The 15,021-nt window shown below is 38.9% G+C and overlaps 1 pseudogene; it reads left to right on the top strand.

Moving 5' to 3' along the window:
- The first annotated feature begins 10,950 nt into the window (after positions 1-10,950).
- On the top strand, positions 10,951-12,562 carry LOC5569728 (annotated as a pseudogene).
- Positions 12,563-15,021: the final 2,459 nt, after the last annotated feature.

The following is a 15,021-nucleotide window of genomic DNA, read 5'->3' as shown; positions in this document are numbered from 1 at the left end:
AAATCCAATCCAAATCCAATCCAAATCCAATCCAATCCAAATCCAATCCAATCCAAATCCAATCCAAATCCAATCCAAATCCAATCCAAATCCAATCCAAATCAATCCAAATCCAATCCAAATCCAATCCAAATCCAATCCAAATCCATCCAAATCCAATCCAAATCCAATCCAAATCCCAATCCAAATCCAATCCAAATCCAATCCAAATCCAATCCAAATCCAATCCAAATCCAATCCAAATCCAATCCAAATCCAATCCAAATCCAATCCAAACAATCCAATCCAAATCCATCCAAATCCAATCCAAATCCAATCCAATCCAATCCAAATCCAATCCAAATCCATCCAAATCCAATCAAATCCAATCCAAATCCAATCCAAATCCAATCCAAATCCAATCCAATCCAAATCCAATCCAAATCTAATCCAAATCTAATCCAAATCCAATCCAAATCCAATCCAAATCCAATCCAAATCCAATCCAAATCCAATCCAAATCCAATCCAAATCCAATCCAAATCCAATCCAAATCCAAACAAATCCAATCAAATCCAATCCAAATCCAGACTTAAACTAAATTAACTTCGCATTTAATCTATATCAAACCTTTTTCTTAAATGAAAATTTCTTAAATTTTCTTCAGTAACTTTTTTCGGAAACAATTCAATTGAAAACCGACTCAAACATAAATGGATGTGGCAAGCGTCCATTTCTTATGATGAGTAGTCTATCAATGTGTTGATTCTGCACAATCTTATTCACACATAAACAAATATGGCCTTCGTGAATGTTTTCCATGATTACGATAAAACTTTGCTTTTGCGATTTCTCATTTCGCTATTTGAAAAAAAATGAATATCTAAGTCCAATCGAAATCCAATCCAAATTCAAATCCAAACCAAATCCAATCCAAATCCAAACCAAATCCAATCAAATCCAATTCAAATCCAATCCAACTGCAATCCAGATCCAGACTTAAACTAAATTAACTCCACATTTAATCTATATCAAACTATTTTCTTAAATGAAAATTTCTTAAATTTTCTTCAGTAACTTTTTTCGGAAACAATTCAATTGAAAACCGACTCAAACATAAATGGATGTGGCAAGCGTCCATTTCTTATGATGAGTAGTCTATCAATGTGTTGATTCCGCACAATCTCACTCACACATTAACAAATGTGGCCTTCGTAAATGTTTTCCATGATTACGACCAACATTACTTTTGATTCCCGCGATTTCTCATCCGCTATTTGAAAAAATGAATATCGAATACAGGAGTCCTCTCGCTCCGTCATTATTTCCATCTAGCTGATTTCCGATTCTGGCATTTTTTGCCTCTCGCTTCCGCTTGAACATTTCATTTTGGAGACCTCTCGCTCCGAAAATTATATTATTTTTCGTAGTTAAGAAGACCTCTCGCTTCTTTTTCTTTTTGACTAGGAGACCTCTCGCTCCATACCATTGTTTCTACAGCGAAAATTAAGTTCCAAAGATCCATAACTTGAGAATTCCAGAAATGTTTGTCGTCATTAATTTTCCAATAGTTCGCGTCGAATTAACAGCCAGTTTTTTCAGACCGCTTCAATACTTACGGGATGGGAGCGTTAACTAAGCCATTGTAGTGACGGCTGTTAAATTTCTCCCAATTATCGGGAGTTTCCACTGAATACCTGAGCACGTCCAATCGAGCCAACTTAATCCAATCGACTGGTCTTTCAATCTCATCTCAGTGGTTTCGAACGTTCCAGTTTTCGCGCCCTTTTCTCCTCTACAATCTCGGTCGTTCGTCACATGCCATGCATTTCCACATGCTTCTCGCTCTCTGTCCACCAAGCCGACGTAGAGACGAATAGTCTCCACCCGAACATATTCCAATTCCCGAATCCATCGCCTCGTTTCTTTTCCTTTTCCATCGCATCATTTTCGTTTTCCGTTATTTTATAGCATGATGTTTAATTCAACGCCAGATACGCTAAACTTTTCAAGTCATGCAAAGTTATTATTTATTTTATTTTCTTATATTTATCCTAGAGCCTACATCTACTACACTGGGTAAGGTGCATAATGACGGAATTGATTTTAGTGTGTTATTGCTTAAACATTACACGATTCCTAGGAATACGCAAGTAAATGAGTAAACAATTGGGTAAGCCACTAAACAAAAGGAGAAAACTATCTTCAACGTGTTTTTGTTGTAAGCTACGGAGAAATCGTCTTTTGATGCCCCCTTGGTTTTCTCAAATTAGTGGACCCCTCGTACGCCAGCTAGCTGAACAGTTTGCGAAAAAGCCCATTTTTTGATAAATCTTGGGTGTTTCTTCACGGGATATGTCTCATATTTCGCTTGGAACACATAGCAAACTAACGTCAGTAAAATGAAGAATAATAAGAATAGTATACGTAACCTTTTTTTTATTGGTAGCCTCTAAATTCGACATGCTGAGTGCTATCAAGGTGAAAAATTAATTCTACTACCTAAAATCAAGATGGCGTCAAAATCCAAGATGGCCGCCAGATTTTTTCACTAAAAATAATATTCTTATTCTTTACTCGATTCGAATAAAACACCAAAGGTTGAAAACTTGTTTCTTTGTTGCACAAAAAATTATGAGGTACCCCGGGGCAAGTGAGAATCCGGGGTAAGTGGGGCGTTTCGTTTTAGCTCAACTAGGAAAAGTTTTTCATGGGGGTATTCTTCTAGAAAGTTGAAGATACAATGACAAGGAATGTATTTAGTACTAAACATATTGTTATTTTTATTACCATGTGGTTCAAGTAACAGTTGTCAGTTATGCGCCATTTTCAACTTGCATGACAAATTGTGACACGTTTCACGCCTTGCATTGACTCGCAAAAAAATAAATGTGTTTTAAATCGAATTTCTATCAGTAAGCTATAATTTTAAGTATTATTACAAGCTGCTAACGATAAAACAGTATTTTGTTTTCATTTCATAAGAAATTTTCGATGGTCTATCTTACCCCAAAATATATTTGTACCTGGGGTAAGTGGGACCTATCAAAACAAAAACCAGAATCAAAACTTTTCGTACACGTTTCATACATTTTGCTAGAAAGTAGCACTAAAACATTCAAACAAATGATTTTTATCAAAAAAGATCAACCTCAAATTACGTAATTGCATAAGAGGGAGAAAAAAGTGTTATTTTTCTTTATTTTTTTCATTTTTTAAATACGACTTCAAAATTGAACAAACACACAGCTGAAATTTGAAATGCATCATGAGAACGATTACTTTTCTATGTTATTTGAACTTTATTTGTTATTTCTACCAAATTAAGTACACGCAAAAAAATTGTGCGGTAAAAACTACCATTTTAGGGGGTTAACTTAAGCGCTCGCACCGGCAATTTTCAGCAGACCAGAAATGCGCTTGATTTTACCATGTCTGTAGTCGAAATCAGATTGTTGTAAATTATTTCTGTCAAATGTACCAGTAATGTGGTGGGATGTACCGTAAACATAGTAAATTGGTCTAAAATTGCATGGTAGTTTCAAGAATGGGCGTAGTCAGCTAAAATAGTAATTTTTACTACAGAATTTTTTCCCGTGTAGTGATGGAAAACAATTCCATCCCATAAGGTGGTTTTCTGCCATGCATATAAATAATAACAAAACATATTTATAATTTCGTCAATTATTGATTTTTTTATGTGCTACATTTAAATTAACAACTTATAAATGATATATTTTGAGCATGTTTAATTCCTCTTTATGCTTTTATTTAGGAATGTTCAGTTAATATTAAATGTGAGGTGACATACTATTAAATAAAGGGTTTCTTCCTAAAACGTAACGTATTTTATGGTTGATCCCTTATGTACATCAAATATGTACTTAAAATTTAAAATCTATGACTTATCAATCCCATTATTGTAATAGTTGACTTACTGATGTGGATTGACGCATGAAACTGGATGTGTCCCACTTGCCCCGCTTAGCGAGGTAACTGCGTCCATTGGCTCATTCTGAAACTTTCTTCCAACGTTTTCACAATTTCGAAATTATTCGATTAGTTTCATGCACACACCAGCAAATTTGTTGCCAAAACGTGATTGTGTTGTTGGATTTGAAAAAAATCGACATTTTAAAATTTTATTGAACAATTTGTTTGAACTATCGTTTTTTTTTTCGTTCCCACTTGCCCCGCGGTACCTTGTTTGCATTGATTGCACTCGCCATATACGTCAAAATAGTAGAACATGATTTAGAAAATCGTTCATATCATAGGGTAAATACCTTTGCTCACCTAGTTTTTGTAGCCTATTTTACGCAATTTTTCCTCAGCTTTCTGATGGTGATCTCAGAATTCAAAACTAGCGGTGCGCTAATGGTGAAAAATCGATTTTTCTAATAAAATTCAAGATGGCCGCCAAAATTTTTTCAAGTTTAAATGAAAGCTATATCCTTTCTCTATACGATGCCACTAAGTTTGCTATATGTTTCAAGCGAAATATGAGACATATCCCGTGAAGAAATACCCAAGATTTATCAAAAAAATGGGCTTTTTCGCAAACTGTTCAGCTAGCTGGCGTACGAGGGGTCCACCAATTTGAGAAAACAGAAAAGACCACCCTTAAGTTTTATCGAGAACTAGCGATCAGTGACATAAAAATGGAATTCTAACGATGGGTGCCGATGGCGGCCTGGTTTCAGCGACAATTGCTCAGTTGAAAGTTGTGGACTAATAAGAGGAAGCATGCGACTTAACTTTTAGTCTCATCCTAAGAGCTTCTAGCTATTGAGAATTGGAACGTAAGGGTGGTTCTTGACCGCTGAGGGATGCTTCCTTGGCGTTGATAGGCACACTTGCTCGCACACGCTCACTGGGTGTTGTGTAGTAAGAACAACTGCTTAGTTTGGAGGTTGAACAAAGAATGAATATATTTTCTAGTTGTCATTATTAGTATGAGAATCATGGCTTGCTTGGCAGTTCAAGGGTTACTGCTCTAACATCTCCCTCCTCAGAAAAGCTCATAATATTCAAAATGAGAAGAGAGCCAACGTTTCCTACCTGAAGGTCCTCGGAAGGGTAGTGAACGTTTTCTGGACGGAACTGGATCTGTGGTGGTTTTGATTTATCTGCGATGGTCCAGGTACAGCATCTTCCATTGGATTCTGCATCACGTCTTCAGGAAACGTACCAGCTCTTGGGGATCCGGGATCCGGAACGGGGTTGTCCACAAGAATAGGGAGATTTTCGATGTTTTCGACTTGATTAAGTTGACCTGGACAGTTAAACTCTTCTAGCAAGATTTCCGAAGGCAAAGGCTGTTCTGCTGTAGGTTGATGTTCACCGTCCGGTGTGCGTCTTCGCAACTGGTTCCCATGGGATCTGATTAAACCTCGACGTCTTTTGTCTTCGAGGAGAATGTTGTACACCACGCTACTCTTCTTTTCGATAACGGCGCCCAATATCGTTCGTTTCGAATATGAATTTCAGCGAATACTGGCGTCTCCAGCTTCGAAAATAGAGGGTCTTATTTCCCGGACTCGAAAAAATCCCGGGATTCGGGATTTTATTTTAAAAAATCCCGGGATTTCCCGGGAACCTGGGATAAAAATCATATGCTTCTAAAACGACTATAGAACAGCCGAAGCAGGTTTTGGAGCAATGTTTAGTTTTATAGAGTAGTTTCGTAATAACCGAACCTGTTTTTGAAGGTTAAGTTGAATTCTTATAGGAAAGAACAATTCTATCTTAGATTAAATTCATCAATATTTCACCTACACTGAAACAAGCGTTGAAGTACTGAGAACCATGAACGAGTTTTTAAATTTACTATTCTAACAACGATTGAGCTATCATGACCGCTATTTATTTGCGTTTTGTTTCCTCTCCATTCAACCGTATCGATAGCCGTGCGGTAAGCACACTCGCCGGATCCTCGGTTCGATTCTGGTCTGCTGCATGTTATAACAAAATATTCTAAATAAATGCGAATTTAGACTGCACAAATCAAGTGGCGTTGTGTATTTATTTTAACCCTCTGATATAGTGTTTTCAACCGCTACGCTGTTCTCAGTGTATCTGCAATCGAAGTCAATGGGCATTTATTAAAGTTAATTTGAAACGCAAATCAATCGTGATACATAAGGTATAGGTATGTGCGATTCCAATCATTCTCTAATTTTACCAAGAAATCTTTCACAATCTACTCTTATGATTATGTAACTTATTTACATTGTTGGAATCATCATGCTTTTAAATTATTGGCATAACAGCCACGTTAGACGTGTTAGACCACGAAAAGTGTAAGGTACACCGGGCAAACTAAAACGGTTATGGGAAGATAAAAAATAACCACTAAATCAATTGTTGACAAATGGAACAAACCGTAGAGATAACTGTTATAGTTTATTGAAATTACGTAACAAACATACCAGAGAAACACAAGCATAAGTGGCCTTAAACACAGACAAACAGACGTCACACTCTCATCATCGTCCATCGACCACCTTTTTAACGATCGATTCAAAAATATGGTAGGTGGCCAATCCACCACCCGCAGCGCTCGCATCGTTTTTGTTCGCGTTTGACGTTTACACATTACCGCCATCTGTTGGCCTGTCGGCCAAACAGACTAATTTTAACATTGGGCGTACATGTCCTCGTGACTATGATTTTGATCGAAATTTGTTCTAAGTGTTACGTCTGTTTGTCTGTGCCTTAAATATCAATAAAAACTTTTATTGACTAAGCAAAATGCAATAAATAATTTTTTGCACTACTGAAAAAAAAACATGCCGCTTGTTGTGTGCCATTATTTGAATATAATACAACAGCATTTTTTAGTTCAACATGCATTTTAGGGAAATCCAGGGATTTTCGAAAATGTCCCGGGATTCGGGATTTTTTGGATCCCGGGATTTTCCGGGATTTTTGTCCCGGGATTCCCGGGACAAGACCCTCTACTTCGAAAGACCGGTGTTTAGCGCCGTGCTTCTTATTGAATTTCATGTTCTGTACTTCATTGATGTGAGATGGCTTCATCAAATCTAGAACGGAGCGGGGTTTCCTTCCCAGTAAAACTTCAGCTGGCGATTTGTTGTCCGGCAAAGACGGATTCGGGGTGCAACGATAGGTTTGAAGGAAAATCTGCAAAGTGTCTTCAACATCTTCTCCGCCTATCTTCAAAAGAGCTCTCTTCAACGTATCCACAAACCTTTCGGCTTGACCATTAGACTGTGGATGAAAGGGAGGAGTCTTCACATGATCGATTCCGAAATCTTGACAAAACTTTGCAAAGGCTTCCGAACTGAATTGTGTGCCATTGTCCGTCACAATTGTTAGTGGACATCCGAATCGAGACACACACTCCTTAAGCTTCCTAATCGTCGTTGTTGCTGTGGAATTGTTGGTCGCAAACATCTCAGGCCACTTTGAATGCGCGTCCACGATGACAAGGAAAAATTTTCCCCGTACTGATCCAGCATAATCCACGTGAAGACGAGACCATGGCGTGGATGGAATCGGCCACGACGAAAGCGTTGTGTTCACAGGAGCTTTTGATGCCGAAGCGCAACTTCCGCATTTTCGAACAAAGTCTTCAATATCTGCATCAATGTTCGGCCCGTACACGTAACTCCTAGCAAGGGATTTCATTCTCTGCATACCAGGATGACCAACGTGTAACTGCTTGAGCACAGGTGACTGCAATGACTGCGGAACGACAATTCGGTCCATGAACATCAGGCATCCGTCTACTTCACAGAATGATTCACGTCTTTTGTAGAACGATGATACTGCATCCGGAAGTTTCACAGAAGGCCAGTTTTCACGTACTTGTTTGAGAATCGTCTGGAGAGTTTTGTCTTTTCTTGTTTCTTGCACGATCATTTGATTTGTCACCGGAAGAGCTGATAAAACTTCGGATTGAATGTTACGGATATCTTCCTCGATTTGTAGACTTGCGATCACGTAATCTTCATCGGGCTTGGAATGTTCTCCAATCAAACGAGAAAGGACATCGGCATATCCAAAACTTTCAGTCTTCTTGAATTCGATCTTGAAATCGTATTGTAGCAGTGTGAGCGCCCACCGCTGCAATCTGTTTGCTGCATGAACAGGAATCCCTTTCTTCGAACCAAATATACCAAGGAGTGGTTTGTGATAGTTCTGCAGGGTGAAACGTCTTCCAAATATCATACGGTGGAACTTGGTACAGGCAAAAATCAGAGCTAGTCCTTCTTTTTCTCCTTGAGCGTAATTCCGTTCAGCATCCGTCAACGTGCGAGAAGCGTGACAAACAGCTTTCACAGAACCATCCGGGAAACGGTGAAGTAGGACTGCTCCTATGCCATGCTGTGATTCATCAGCTGCTACTATCATCTCCAAATTCGGATTGTAATAGGTCAACAGCAGATCCGATTGCAAAACGTTCTTGAATTGCTCAAAAGACTTCTGGCAAGCTGGACTCCAGTTCCACTTCACGTCCTTTTTCAGCAAGGCATCCAACGGTTGACGGAGATCGTGTATGGTTCGTACAAACTTACCATAATAGTTAACTGCTCCAAGGAACGAACGTAGCGTCTGTACATCGTGTGGGGCTGGCATGTTGACGATGGCCTTGATTTTCTCTGGATCCGGACGAATCCCTTCTTCATCTACTATCAACCCGAGGTACTTGATCTGTTGCATGAAGAAATTGCTTTTTTTGATTTTCAGGTGGAACCCATCATTGTTCAACTTGCGGTACCAGTGTCTACAGCAGCAGAAGAGTCTGTCGGATGTATATTTTAAAACGTAGTGTTCGACAATAGAAGATATAGGGTAGAAGCGCCGGTTTTGGCCATACTCCAGTTGTAGCCATAGTGGATTATCCACCGTTTTACATAGCCAATCAGCATGAAACCTTTTGTGTTCAGTAGATCACATTCACATGATAGAGCTACATTCATTTACTCGTCCGAATTGATTCAAAACATAAGAAAAACAATTCATTTTCCTTATAATTTCAACTCCCATACACCTAATTTAGCCAGGGCACTCCTTATTTGGCCACTCTCATGAGAAATCAATGCGATTGGCCAATTTAGGAGCCGAAGTTAAATCTCTGGCCGAAACTGGTTCCGTTGGCCTATATTGACCAACGCCATTTTCAAAGCGAAAAAACGGTTTTAGCTCAGTTTTGATATTTTACACACATAATATGGATTGAAAGCTTGCATTTGACATATTTGTAGTATAAATAAGGCTTCCCATTTAATTTTTATTGACATTTTCTCTTAGGCTGGCCAAAACCGGTGCTTTTACCCTACATCTTATTATTCACCACAAGGTATCAACAATTTTATTATAAGAAAATGCACGAGATGTTCAAATAGAATACTAAACATTTAAACCTTTAGTTTTATAACAATGAACTCACACCATACTAATAATAACTTATTAACTATTACAAATTACATAGAACTCTATGAAAGATTAACTTTTTCCGAGCCCTTTTCACAAGAAAAACCATGGTGGAGGTCACCTAGATGCGCGCTATAGCGAAGCGAGTTGTGACGCTGCAAAATTGGTCAAAAATCGAACTTCGCACCTTGGTTAACCCATTTTTCAACGCGAAGCAGTATAGTATGTTTGCTCTATCTGGAAAAGAAAACGCCCAGACTGAAGAGCTTGACTTAGTGGCCATTTTGTTTTGAAGTCCTTGCTGTTAGGTATTGCTTTTGCTCTTAACAAACCGATTATGACATCGAGTTGCTCAACAACACCTTGTATTTTCGAGAGGTTCTCGATATTGCCTAGATTAGTTTCGGGACATTCATCATCTCATCTGCTGAACTGGAGGCGGCCAGCTCCTGTCATCGCAGCAAAAATATACTCTGTACTCTTGAAAAAGGGGAATATTTCCAACTTGAAAACAAACCCTCGTCTGTTCCGGGATTCAACCTGTCAATATGGTCTTGTGGTATAGTTTTGCGTTTACCGATACGGCTATTTCGGCCCTTCAATTTGTGTAGAAATGCAGATATCATAATCATATCTGCAGATAGAGTTGTCATTCACACCTACAGTATCCAGCTCATTACGAACTCAATTCAAAATATTCCATCCATTCATTTAGCGATTTCGGTGATTTCAAGCAGATAAATCAGCTGTTATCGCATTAATTGCTTAATAGGTTTTAACACAACTATCATTAGCATAAACAGCAATCAGCTGATTCAGTTCAGAGGGTAACAGAGGAAACCCCAGTGACTTGCGGTAGTTACCGGAGATTTCGTGCAAGGTCAATAACGTTCTAAGATTTATCGGCTGTCGGCTGACACGTTCTATCTCTATAGAAAATTCGACGAATTTGAACGTGCTTTTTTGCGGTTCAATTTACAGTGTTGTAGCTATTCGTCAAAACATGATGATCTTGCGTCATACTACCGGATGACTGGAAATTTCCAGCAGAAATTCAAAAATTGTCAGAAAATTAGTTAACGTTGACGAAGAATTCGATTGCAATTAATCAAAACTCATCAAAACAAACTAGCCTATGCGTTCTAAGCAATTATCGCGTCTCCTATTGGGATTTAATTGCTCCTCAGGTGTAAATCTCAAAACACTACATTGTAATTTCTTAATTATCGCACAGCGTGCTGAACTCGATCACGTTCGTCGTCATATGTGATGTTCCCAGTGGCGGCCCAGCCACAAACGACGCCCCTGTCGTGCGGTCCCGTTGAGGGCTGTGGGAAAATCCATTGCGAGCTCGTGCCAAGATATTCACCACGCGATAAGCTGTCAACAACCGCGATGCCGGCCGGGTATATTTTCCGAATGTTACACAAACCCATTAGGCGTAGGTGATTAGAGGGCTTGCGATCACTTAGCGATCATGTTCATTCATAAATGATGCGAATTTTTTCCCATCGAGTAACGCCGATCTTCGATGTGCTGACAGGCTATAAAAGTATCTTGGGTTAAGTTCAAGGGCTTAGTTGTTTACATTGGTTGATCAGCTGGAGATCGCGCGCGTCCAAGATGCACAATATTCGGTACAATTTGGTCGAGGGCGAGTTTTCACTGGACGACGCGGTCCACTCGATCGTAGCTCGTGGTCCTCAGGATAGCCCAGTACATATCCTCAATCTGGATGACGTCGTGGCAAAGCATCGGAATTGGCGTGAGAAGTTACCACGTGTTGAGCCATTTTACGCCGTCAAGTGCAACGACGACCCGGCGATCATTAGGACTCTGGTCGCTCTTGGAGCTGGATTCGATTGTGCATCTAAGAAGGAAATCGAGATGGTTCTTAAGTTGGGTGGAAATGCTGACAAGATCATTTACGCCCACACGGCGAAATCAATGGACTCGATCACATACGCCAAGACATGCGGGATCAGCATGATGACCTTTGATGGAGAGATCGAGTTGGACAAAATTAAAAAGCTTCATCCGGAAGCTTCCCTGGTGCTCAGAATACGTTATGACTCTCCCGATGCTGCAGTGTCTCTGGGGAAGAAGTTCGGTTGCGACCCAGAACATGAAGCTCCACATTTACTGAAATACGCCAAGTCGCTTGGGTTGAGCGTTGTCGGTATTAGCTTCCATGTCGGATCGGGGAACAAAAATGCAGAGTGTTTCTACGGAGCTATCAAAACTACTCGAACGCTTTTTAACCTTGCATCAGAACTTGATTTTGATCTTAGCTTACTGGACATAGGAGGAGGATTTCCAGGAGATCACGATAAACCTATCGACACCTTCGTAAAAGCGATCAACCTGGCGCTTCAACGCTATTTCCCGATCAAGTCCGGCGTACGGGTTATTGCTGAACCTGGAACATATTACGTCGCGTCCGCCGTGAACCTAGTGGCAAACGTGCAGTCGAAGAGAATCATCCGATCCGGGCCACAGGCCACCATCTCGGAGATCATGTACTATCTGAACGACGGTATGTTCGGATCATTTGATTGGCTGAATCCTCGCTGCTATCCGCCGGTGGTGATCCCTGGAAATCCCCAAATAGTACGTAGTCGGGATCAATTCCTCACAACGCTTTGGGGTCCCACGTGTGACTCAACCGATCTAATCGCTTCCGGCTGGATGATGGAGGAGCTGCAAATTGGGGATTTTCTCGTGTTCAACGATATGGGAGCTTACGGATCGGTACTGTCCACTAATTTCAACGGATTTGCCAAACCCAAAATGATGGTTTACGTCAGTCGAACGACTTATGACCAGCTGAAGCTTGGTAGGAACGATCGCAGATTGAAGCGCACCTGTTACTAGTGGACGCAGAGCGGAAATTTCCTACTTGTTGGATTGCGAATCGATACGATCTGGGCGCGATAATTAAGGATAGATGTTTGATCGTGAGAAAATAACGATGTTATAATTGCCTGGTACCAAGATACGATTCAGTGAAAAGTGCATGTATGAATGGATTCCGGAATGTTGATGGATTGTGGTAAATTATTAGCAATGTGTTTACGAAGTGAAAACGAGAGGTTGAATTACGTGTTGCATGTTCGGTTACAAACTCACAGTGTTTCAAAAATGAGTGAAACTCCAATAAAACCAATAAATTTAAACTTCATGTTTGCTCTAGTTCTGATATTGATGTGAAATCCATTTTCTTGTGTTCTATTACAGTGATTGTTTCTCCGAAATCACGACATGAGTGTTCTTTTATGCTTAAGGTCAAGATGCATCGAACTGTTTCTGAGTACCCAGATTCGACATTCTAAATTAAGTGTATAGAGTAGATGGTAAATAATAACAAACACGCATAAAACTGTGCATGCAGCGTCACAGCAACTAAATCACTGCGATTTAATAAAAATTTCTTTTGGCTTAAAGGCAAAGTACCTAATGGAGGCCTTGGAAATTTATCCAAATTTGAGTTATTGGGCTCAACTACGGTTTTGCGTTGAAAACAACTCAGATATGAGTAGATCCGCGTTGCCGTGTAGACCAATCCAATCCAGCAATTTACGAGCGCTAATGGCCGCCACAATCAGGCTCGTTTCCTAGTTGGGATCGAACGATCTGACATTTGGGTTGGATCGTTCGACAGGTAATCGATAAATTTTTGATCGACCTTATCGTTTTGCTATCAAACGACCCAAGCCAAATGTCAGATCGCTTAGTCCCTACCAGAAAGCGAGCTTCTATGTGGCGGCCATTAGCGCTCGTAAAGTCTGGATAGTTTATTATAATTCTTTGAATTGGTTGAACAAAGCTGTGGGAATGTAAGAGTTAACTTTAAAAATCTAAAACACGAAAATAAACTACAGTCGACTCTCCATAACTTGATATTCAAGAGACCATCGAGTTATAGAATTATCGAGTTATAGAATATAACGACACAAAAAATGCCGAAATCGGAGGAACGAATTACTGTATTTCCAATAAATGTATGATCACTTCTGTAAAAAAGTAATATTATGCTGTTGATAATACTATTATTTGGAAACATTTTTCTTATGCTCGAAAAATCATGTTATTTTTAATGACAATATATTTTTTATTATAGCTTGCAAGTATTTCAAGAAGGATTTTGAAATAAATATTGAGTTAGGGAGAGAAATTTACCTCTCACGTGGAATCTAATGGAAATATCGAGTTATAGAAATATCGACTTATGGAGAGCACGATGTATGGAAATTTGAAGGGACCGCGAAGAATCCATCGAGTTATAGAGTATATCGAATTGTGGAGAGTCGGTGAGAGCAAATAAATTCCTTAAAAAAAAGTCAAGGGATTCATTCTATGGTTTCGTATTTATAAAAAGATAAAAACTTGAAAATCGGTTCAAAAATTGAATTTTCAGAGAGCGTTTCAAAGCCTTGGTCATTTTTACCCTTAATGCATTATGTGTCACTTTTTTTGTGACCCTCCTAGAGGTCGCTGAAAGCTTCTTTTAGCACGAATGAGTTCATTTTCAGAAGTTAGAAAAAGTAAGGAAATTTCAGATTTTTATTTCTTATCTCAACGAACTTACAGCTTTCTTACAGTGCTGATTGGCCAAAAATGACCCTTCCTTAGGCCTTCCTTAGCTGACTCCGCGGCTACAAAGCAAAGCCATGCTGAAGGTCCAGGATCTTTTCGTAATGGAAATTTCCTTGACTTCCCCCTCCGTAACGCCCTTGAATGGAAATTTAAAAAAAAATGTTTTAGACGTAACGCTTGAGCCCCCAGGCCTCACATAATATGAGGCAGATAATTGTAATAGAAAAAATATGTTATTAAATGGAGCACATCCTTACATGGTTATTTGTTGATCGTTAACATTCCAAATTCGTATATAAAATGGCTAATATTCTTCTGAATATTGATTTGACAAATTTAATGGTTGAATAATTGAATTTAAAAAGATATTGAAATTTTGCTTATTATACTTTTTGTGATTAGAAATTTTCAAACTTTGTCAAAAAATAATCCAAGGATGCTGCAAATCATTTGAAAACGGCCTCTTTCTACACTTCTCTTGCATTTCAAGACCCATACATACGGGTCTCTGATCCATCCAAAAATGTTATTTTGTCGAACAGTGTAATACTGATTCACTACAGGAAACATTTTGGGAATATTATAAACTTATTTCATTAACTCAATACTTTTGAAAAATTGTTTTCAGTGGCACGCTCATAGGCAGCGCTAAATACAATCTGCATTTATCGCACATCTATTTATCAATATTTATCTATTGAAAACGCAATATAATTACATTAAAGTCTGTGAAATGTTATTGTTAATGCACTGATTTTTACTTTCTAAACCAGACCAACATGACCAAAAATTTATTTTAAGTGCAAAACACGACTTCAATGGGCATTTCATCACATATTGTTCAGGACACGTAGAAGAAATACACCTTTTTGTAGCATACAGCTCAAAAATTATTGATGTTCTCCATGTGGTTTCTGTGACCTGACAAATATTTTATTGTGGCGTTGTGAATTCTAGCAAATCCGAAAACTTTAGGCTTAATTTTATTTTCAGTTCACTTTAAATTCCAATTTCCAATAGATTTTACAACTATTCCAAATTTTA

This window comes from Aedes aegypti, chromosome 3, assembly GCF_002204515.2.
Source record: "Aedes aegypti strain LVP_AGWG chromosome 3, AaegL5.0 Primary Assembly, whole genome shotgun sequence".
NCBI classification, from domain to species: domain Eukaryota; kingdom Metazoa; phylum Arthropoda; class Insecta; order Diptera; family Culicidae; genus Aedes; species Aedes aegypti.
Note: the sequence above shows the minus strand (reverse complement) of the source record. Positions and strands in the feature narration are given on the sequence as shown.